This window comes from Zingiber officinale, chromosome 4A (assembly GCF_018446385.1).
Source record: "Zingiber officinale cultivar Zhangliang chromosome 4A, Zo_v1.1, whole genome shotgun sequence".
Lineage (NCBI taxonomy): Eukaryota > Viridiplantae > Streptophyta > Magnoliopsida > Zingiberales > Zingiberaceae > Zingiber > Zingiber officinale.
This window is the reverse complement of record NC_055992.1, coordinates 41,262,366-41,270,280: the sequence shown is the minus strand read 5'-3', so window position 1 is coordinate 41,270,280 and position 7,915 is coordinate 41,262,366.

Below are 7,915 nucleotides of genomic sequence, written 5' to 3'. Positions count from 1 at the left end.
TGGTCATGGAAACAAGGGGAAAGACTTCCCCTTATTGGTGGCGGCAAAGAGAGAGAGGAGAGGGAGAGGTAAAGAGAAATTGGGTTAAGGTTTTCCAAAAACCTTATAAGCTAATTAATGATCTCATGTGTATAATCTTCTCACAACCATATCAATATATAGCCCTCATTAATGAGTTGGATTAGAAAGCCCAAATCCAACCCATTATCTCTTAATAAAAAATTATCCCATTAATCCCTTGGTTTGATTCACAACTAAATCAAGTTGGTTCATGCTAATTCATGATTAAACCAAATATGATCCAACTCTTCCATAAGAGATGTGGCTCATCCGCACTTCCATTGAGACAAATATTTTTAATATTTATCTTATGTATGGTCTAACCAGCATTTATCTCTTGATCTAAGAATCCTAATCTTTAACTTGTTTTACATCTTTTAGAGACTCGTTAGTACGTTTTCCCCAATAGGTTCCTGATTTATCTTGGTCGTCCATAATTAACTACTTAATTATAGAACGATCATGAGTGGCACCTAGTAGTACATCATGATTCCCAATTAGTTGGAAAATCATAGTTGATCTTAGAATTAATTCTAAACCCTTCAGCAGCTATAGTGAGTCATGCCTCATTCTTTTCACTCGTCTTATACCTACTTGGTTCGGGATATAATCTATGTGTCTTGTCACCACTAGGCTGACTACGTCACACCTAGCCCAAGTAATACTTTCTCATTCTGCGAATTCAAATTACTCATACGTGTACAAGAGTCTCGCACTCTTAACATGTGATGCTTTGGCCAAAGACTTTGAGTAATAATCCTAACGAGTGGCCATAGGATCTACATCTCCTCTCAAGGATCAGTGATTCACCTCTGTGGGCTATCCAAATACCTTTGGGTACTTCAACTTATACCCAATCATCCTGGATCCACACATCAATGAGATGCTTGCTTAAGATGTCAGAGTATAACTCTCCATGACCAAGATGACTCGTATATCTCAAGACGAAGGAAACTTGCACTCGTGCTGCAATAAGAATTTCACAGACATATCTATATATATGTAGAGAACCATATGAAGTCTTACAGCGAGTCACTCCAATGAACTAGTTACTATAACCAGCATCCATGTTTAACTCTCGACATCCCAATGTCTCCAGCCAGTGAGAGAAAATAGCTGCTTGGCCAAACCAAGGAGTATAATCCGTGCTAGTCTTATAGAATTGATGATGTCTGAATACATCAATTCGATGATTAGGAAAATTTTAATATATTAATAATTACATATGTAGAGATAATCACTAGTTGTGATCTAATCAAAAACTCTCTCATGCTATGAATTATATTACGAGCATTCAGTAAATGAGTTTAAGATAATCAAACATATAATATGTACTCAAATAGTAAATCTATACTTATCAAATAAATAGAAAAAAATCGTAAGATGATCACCTTAGGACATTCCTCAAATTCTAACACATCCTACATGAGTTTAGAGGATGTCAACCCTAATTGGAAGGGTAGTTAACCTAATCATGAAAAAGTTGGCATCTTAGGGCATTTTTAAAGGTATTATGCCACTTTTTTAAATGAAACTTTTGTTTTACTCTTGAAGAGTAAATGTGTCAATTAAAATATTTGAGGAATTGATCTTAATTAAATTGACACAACTAGGATAGAAGGCAAAATGTACTAGGTTGGAATTTTGACACATTTAATGGAAAAGGGGGCTTTTAGGTCAAATAAGGTTCTACTTAGCAAAAATAGATTAAGGATAAAACTTAGATGAAAATTTAGGTATTCTTATTTATGCTAAATTGTCATACTTTGTTTGCCCTATCACATGCCATGTTATCATGACATCATATTTGATATTCATATTTCATTATGCAAAATGCCATGATATTTTTGATACATCCCATACATGCATCATTGCATTTATGGTATATTTAATTTGTATTTTTGGAAAGTATGCATATGATGTATGTCATGATTATTTCCATGCATCATTTTAATTTTTTTGTAATTAAGGATAATGACATAAATTATCAAATGACATCCTAGGTAGATGATCAAAATTTAAAATGTCTAAATAGATATGCATGATCCCTTAGTTTTAGGAAAAATCTATTATACATCTCACAATAACCATAGGCTTGACTTATATGTATTTTTGAGACATGTTAGTGTAACGCCCGAAAATTCTCAAAGCTAAATTAGAAATATTCTATAATTATTTTGGAATTTTTAGATATTTTTCCGGAATTTTTAGAGTAACGGAAGTAGCAAAAATAATTAGAAAACGAAAACGGCCTAAGCGGGGATTGAACCCGAGACCTATGGCTTGGGGATAATGCTAGTAACCAGTTGAACCCAGCAGGGCCGTGCTGAAAGGAAAGGGAACCAATAAAATTTATACTGGTATTGGGCGAATTAACTCCTTAATATAAATAGGGAATTAATAGGTGAAGAGTTATTGGGTTAACGTGACTTTTCTCCTCCCTCACCCTAATTCCGCCGATCCCTTCTCCTCCTCCTTCTCTCGGCGCCAACCACAAGAGGAACTAGGGTTCCATCCCTAGGGTCCCAAGGTCACTTTCCGGCGACGATTTCAGCACAAGGACGTTCCCCTCCGCGAGTAGAGCACGTGGACGCGAGCGAATCGTCGAGAAGTCGTCTCCACCGGAATTTCTAGCGATTAGATTTGTAAGAAATCTAGCACACAGGTAAGAAACCCCTCACCTGCAGTATAAGTAGCTCTCGTGTGTTTTCTTTTATGCATTAGATTAGTTTTATTGAATTTTGTCAGCATATAGTGCGTATTTTTAACTCTTCTCACAGATTTAGGGAGTAGTGAGCATCTCTAGATGGGCCGAGCACGTGTATCCTCTGTAGATAGGGGTTTAGACGCTGCTGGGTGCCTAGAGGTGGTCTCCCCGATCGAGAGGAGAGTTAGAGAGCGCCAAATGCTCGACAAAATGCCTAGCACAGCCTTATGATACAGTGGGCATTTAGTTAAATGCCATAGAACATGTTAATTAGCATGATCAGTTTTATTTCAGCTTTTATGAGACTAGATGTCCAAATGGGTGGGCTCCCACAGTCGCCTCTAGGTTCAGACAACCTAGTTCTAGGTTCAGATAACCTAGATTCAGCAAAATAGTATTAGCTATTTCAGTATTTTACTTTTCAGAGGCACTGTACTGAATTAGATATCCATTGGGTTGGGCTCCCATAGTCGTCCCTAGGTTTAGCTAACCTAGTAAACCCTACTAGATTCGGAACTTGCAATCCCGGGTCTAGTTAGGGATGCGCACACAGCAAGTACAGTTGCCGGGGCCCATCAGCAGCATGTATATGGTTTTCAACCTCTCACAAATTAGTTCGTGAATTCAGTACAGTCCTAGCAGTAGTTCAGTATTAGCTTAGCTTAGTTTTTTTGTATCAACTTAGTTCTTCATTGATACCATGTGATTGATATCATGTTCAGCTTTAGATATGTCATGATTGTATGCTTATATGTCATGCCATGTTTAGTTTATCCAGTATACTTAGCATATCCTTTCAAACAGCATGATTTAAAATCATATTTGCATCGTATGCATGATTTAGTGAGGTAGATGGTTTCTTACTAAGCTTTTTAGCTTACAGATACTATTTTCCTTATACTGCAGATACAGGTAAAAGGAAAATGGACTAGCTGTGGAGGCTGGAGGTCATTGCAGATCAAGATGTGTGTGGAAGGAACTGGAATAAAGATCTTAGGGATCTAGTTTTATTTCATTATGCATTAGAACGTGTTCAGTATGCATTAGTACTTGTAGCAAGCGTTATCTTGTGTTTCTGTTAGTTAGCAAGAGAACAGTTTAAAACCTTGTTAGTTTTTGGTTGTCATATGTTTACATGCCATGAGTTAGTATTCTATGCCATAATCATGTTTAGTATGCTAGCCATTACTTAGTAGAATGTTTCTCTTAACTTTTATAGTGTTGTGTAATGACTTTGGCACGCATCAGTGCTGAAATCAGACCTTTGGGTCGAAATCAGAAACTCGGATCGATCAGCCGATCGATTCGAGGGTCTTCAATCGATCAACTAATCGACTGGGCGAATCAGCTCGCGAACAGTAGGCGTCTGGATCGATCAGCCGATCGATCCAGCCAATTCCATCGCGAACATAGAGCTCTGGGATCGATCAATGGATCGATTGACCAGCTTGGATCGATCAGCCGATCGATCCAAATTATCGTCCCGGGCACAGTAGCATGCTGGATCGATCACTGGATCGATCCGCCTATTCCAATCGATCGGTGGATCGATTGGGAGGTATGATAACAGCTGGAAAACATATATTTCAGTTCCTTGACCATAGGGGATGTAGTATATGTTAGGTATACTTTAGATTACACTCCTTAGTACATGTAGAACCAAGAAATGTTAACAGCTTAGCAAAATTTTAATTAGTACAGCTTCTGTATCTAGTCTTAGTGATGGTCAGGAAATAGTTAGCACAGCATAATGTGACGATCGGCCTTATAGCCTAGTTAGTAGAAGGCGGGTCGTTACAGTTAGATACAAGTGAGATGTTAGGAGAATGAACAAAACTCAAGGTATTGATTTAGTGCATCTTTTTGAGTTTAAGTTTCATCTTAACAATAGATTATGAGAAGTCAAATCATTGAGAAAGCTAGTGTATAAGTCATGTGCATTTAGTCCAAGGAACATGATTGGAAATTATGTTTTGATAATACTTTTAAAATTACTTTGGAAAACCTTGGTGAAGTTTATCTTTTGATAGGAGTTACCATTGATTAGTTGGACATAAAGTAGAGTGAAATATTGAAGTTTTTCAATGGTTTCCAATTTTATGTTAATCTTTGAAAATTGGGGTTATTTTAATATAAAACTATTTTTTTCATGATAGTATATGACGTAAATAGTTTCTACGTAAAAATTTGTGATTTTTTGATAATTGTAGAATCATTTAGGGATTTCTGAATTTTGATCTAAAAATGAAATAAAAAAATCCAGAAATTCCAATTGATTAAGCAATCGGTGAATCGATTAAAGGGCCATTTTCCATGAGCAAAGACTCAAGGAATCGATCGATTGAGGCATGGCTTAATCAATCAGGTGATTAATTAAGATTATTTTCCCGAGCACAAAGGCTCATGGAATTGATCAGTCGATTGATTGAAAGGTTGTAATCACTTGAAACCCAACTTCAACCGATTAAGAGACGCCTAAATCGATTGGTAGTTGAAACCAATCGATTAGGAAGTCTTATTTTGGCTAAAATGGTATGATTTTAGTTCATTAGGTCTCGTTTAGTCATGTTAACCATCCCAACCCCTAAGAAATGCATTTATAAGTGTTTAAAGGTAGAATTCTTGATGATAACAAAAAAGGAATGGTTAAAGAAGACTAACTTGGAATTTAGAAGGAGGTTTAGTTTCAAAGTTAAATTTTGGAAAAACTTTAAATTTTGGGTTTCCTAAATATTTAGGAATTCCAAGTTATTGTTGGTGCAATGATAGAAGTTTGGGACACATTTTAAGAGGGAGTTTCTCCTTAAAAGGCATGATTTAATTTTTTTTTGTCTAGACAAGGAAACAATGGAAGGTTGGGAACCTTCATTATTATGAGTGCTCAAGGATGAGTATTGAAGGATAATGAAGGGTATGAGACCTTCATTATGATATTGTGAACAACAAGTGAGTTTGTGAACTTGAGAAAAGATTTTTAATGTATCCTAAAGGGGAAAATGTAGGGTTTAAGTTAGGAAATTCTCCATATTTAAAGGGGAAGAAGGTGAAATCCTCATGTTAAGGGGGAAATATAGAAAACCCTCATTCATGCTTTGGCATGAAGAAGAAATTGGGACTAGATGAGACTAACTTATGTTGGTTGCTACTCGGAAAACCTAGAGGTTCCACTGTACAAAAATTTTATACAAAGGTCTGAACCTTTTCCTAGCTACTATGTGTTCTTTTAAATTAAATTTTGGATCGCCTGCGGAACTTAACACGTTTGATCCAAAGTTTAATTTATTTGTTCTTTTAGGTTTTGACTTGGATCTCCTGCGGAACTTAACACGTTTAATCCAAATCACCTAAGTTATTAATTCCATTAAATATTAATTTCCATAATTGGTTCCCATTACTGACGTGGCGAGACACATGGCCTTCTTGGATATGGGAACAACCACCACCGACTAGACAAAACCTTTTAAGGAAAGCTAATATTTAATTTCCTAAAATAAATTTAGGTCAACCGAAAAGAACAATCAAATCACAACGAAAAGAAAAACATAAGAACACTACATCGAAAACAAATTCGAAATACTAGAATCATAAGCCTCTTGTATTTGGTATTATTTCCAAAAATAACTAGTATGATGCGGAAAGAAAAATACTAGTTATACCTTTTAGAAAGACCTCTTGATCTTCTACCGTATTCCTCTTCTAATTTCGGACGTTGTGTGGGCAACGATCTTCCGAGATGAGAATCCACCAAAGCACCTTCTTCTCCTTTCTTCAAGTTTCGGCCAAGCACAAAGCTTCCAAAAGATGAAGATCTTTTTCCACCAACCAACCTCCAAGGGATGCAAGAAACAAGACTCCTTTCTCTCCTTTTCTCCAAGCTAGATCCGGCCACTTCTATGCCTCCAAGAGATGATGAAGTCTCGGCCACAAGAAGGAGAAGAGAGAAGGAGAAGGGGAACCTCTAGGGGCCGGCCACACCAAGGAAGAAAAGAGAGGAAGAAAAAGAATAGAGGTTGTTCACATGAAGGCTCTTCTACCTCCTCTTTTATAATCCTTGGTTTTGGAAAATAAGGAAATTTTAATAAAAACTTCCTTAATTCTTTTGCCATGAAAAGGAAGAATTTATTTAATTAAAAAATAATTTTTCTTCTCTAATTTATTTGGCCGGCCACCTCTTTCCCCAAAACAAGGAGAGTTTTAATTAAAACAAAAATTAAAACTTCCTAATTTGTTTATAGAAATTTATAAAAAATTTCTCTAATAATTTTAATCCCTTCATGATTGGTTAATAAAAAGAAATTTTATAAATTAAAATCTTTCTTTTAAATATGTGGATAATTTCCAAAAGGAAAGTTATCTAAAAAAATTAAAATCTCCTTTTAATCTACAAATAAGGAAAGATATTAAATCTTTTCTTAATCTTTTGTAGAAACTAATAAAAGAGAATTATTAATTTTTAAACTTTCTTTTAAATCATGAACATGGTTAAAAAGGAAAGTTTACCAAAAGTAAAATCAACCTTTTAATCTACAAATAAGGAAAGATATTTAGCTCTTCTCTTAATCTTTTGTAGAATCTTATAAAAGGAAAGATTTAAATTTTTAAACTCTCTTTTAAATCAGGTTATCCACATAAGAACAATTTTAAAAATAAAAATCCTTTTCTTTTAATTTGGGTCGGCCACACCAAGTTTGAACCCAAGCTAGGGTCGGCCACCTTGAAGCACCCATGAACCAAACTTTGGCCGGCCCTAGCTTGATCTCCAAGCTAGCTTGGTCGGCCCCTATGGGATGGGTAAGAAGGTGGGTATAGGTGGGTATAGTACTCTATAATTAAGAGGCTACGATAGGGACCAAGAGGAGGAATTGGTTTTGGTCTCCCGATAAAATTAAGCATCCCGTGTTCGCCCCGAACACACAACTTAATTTTATCAATAATAATTCATTCCACTAGAGAACTATTATTGAACTACCGCACCAATCCCAAATTACATTTTGGGCTTCTTCTTATTATGAGTGTGATAGTCTCCCTGTGTTTAAGATAACAAATGTCCACTAATTAAGTAAGTTACTGACAACTCACTTAATTAATATCTAGCTCCAAGAGTAGTACCACTCAACTTCATCGTCATGTCGGACTAAGTCCACTTGT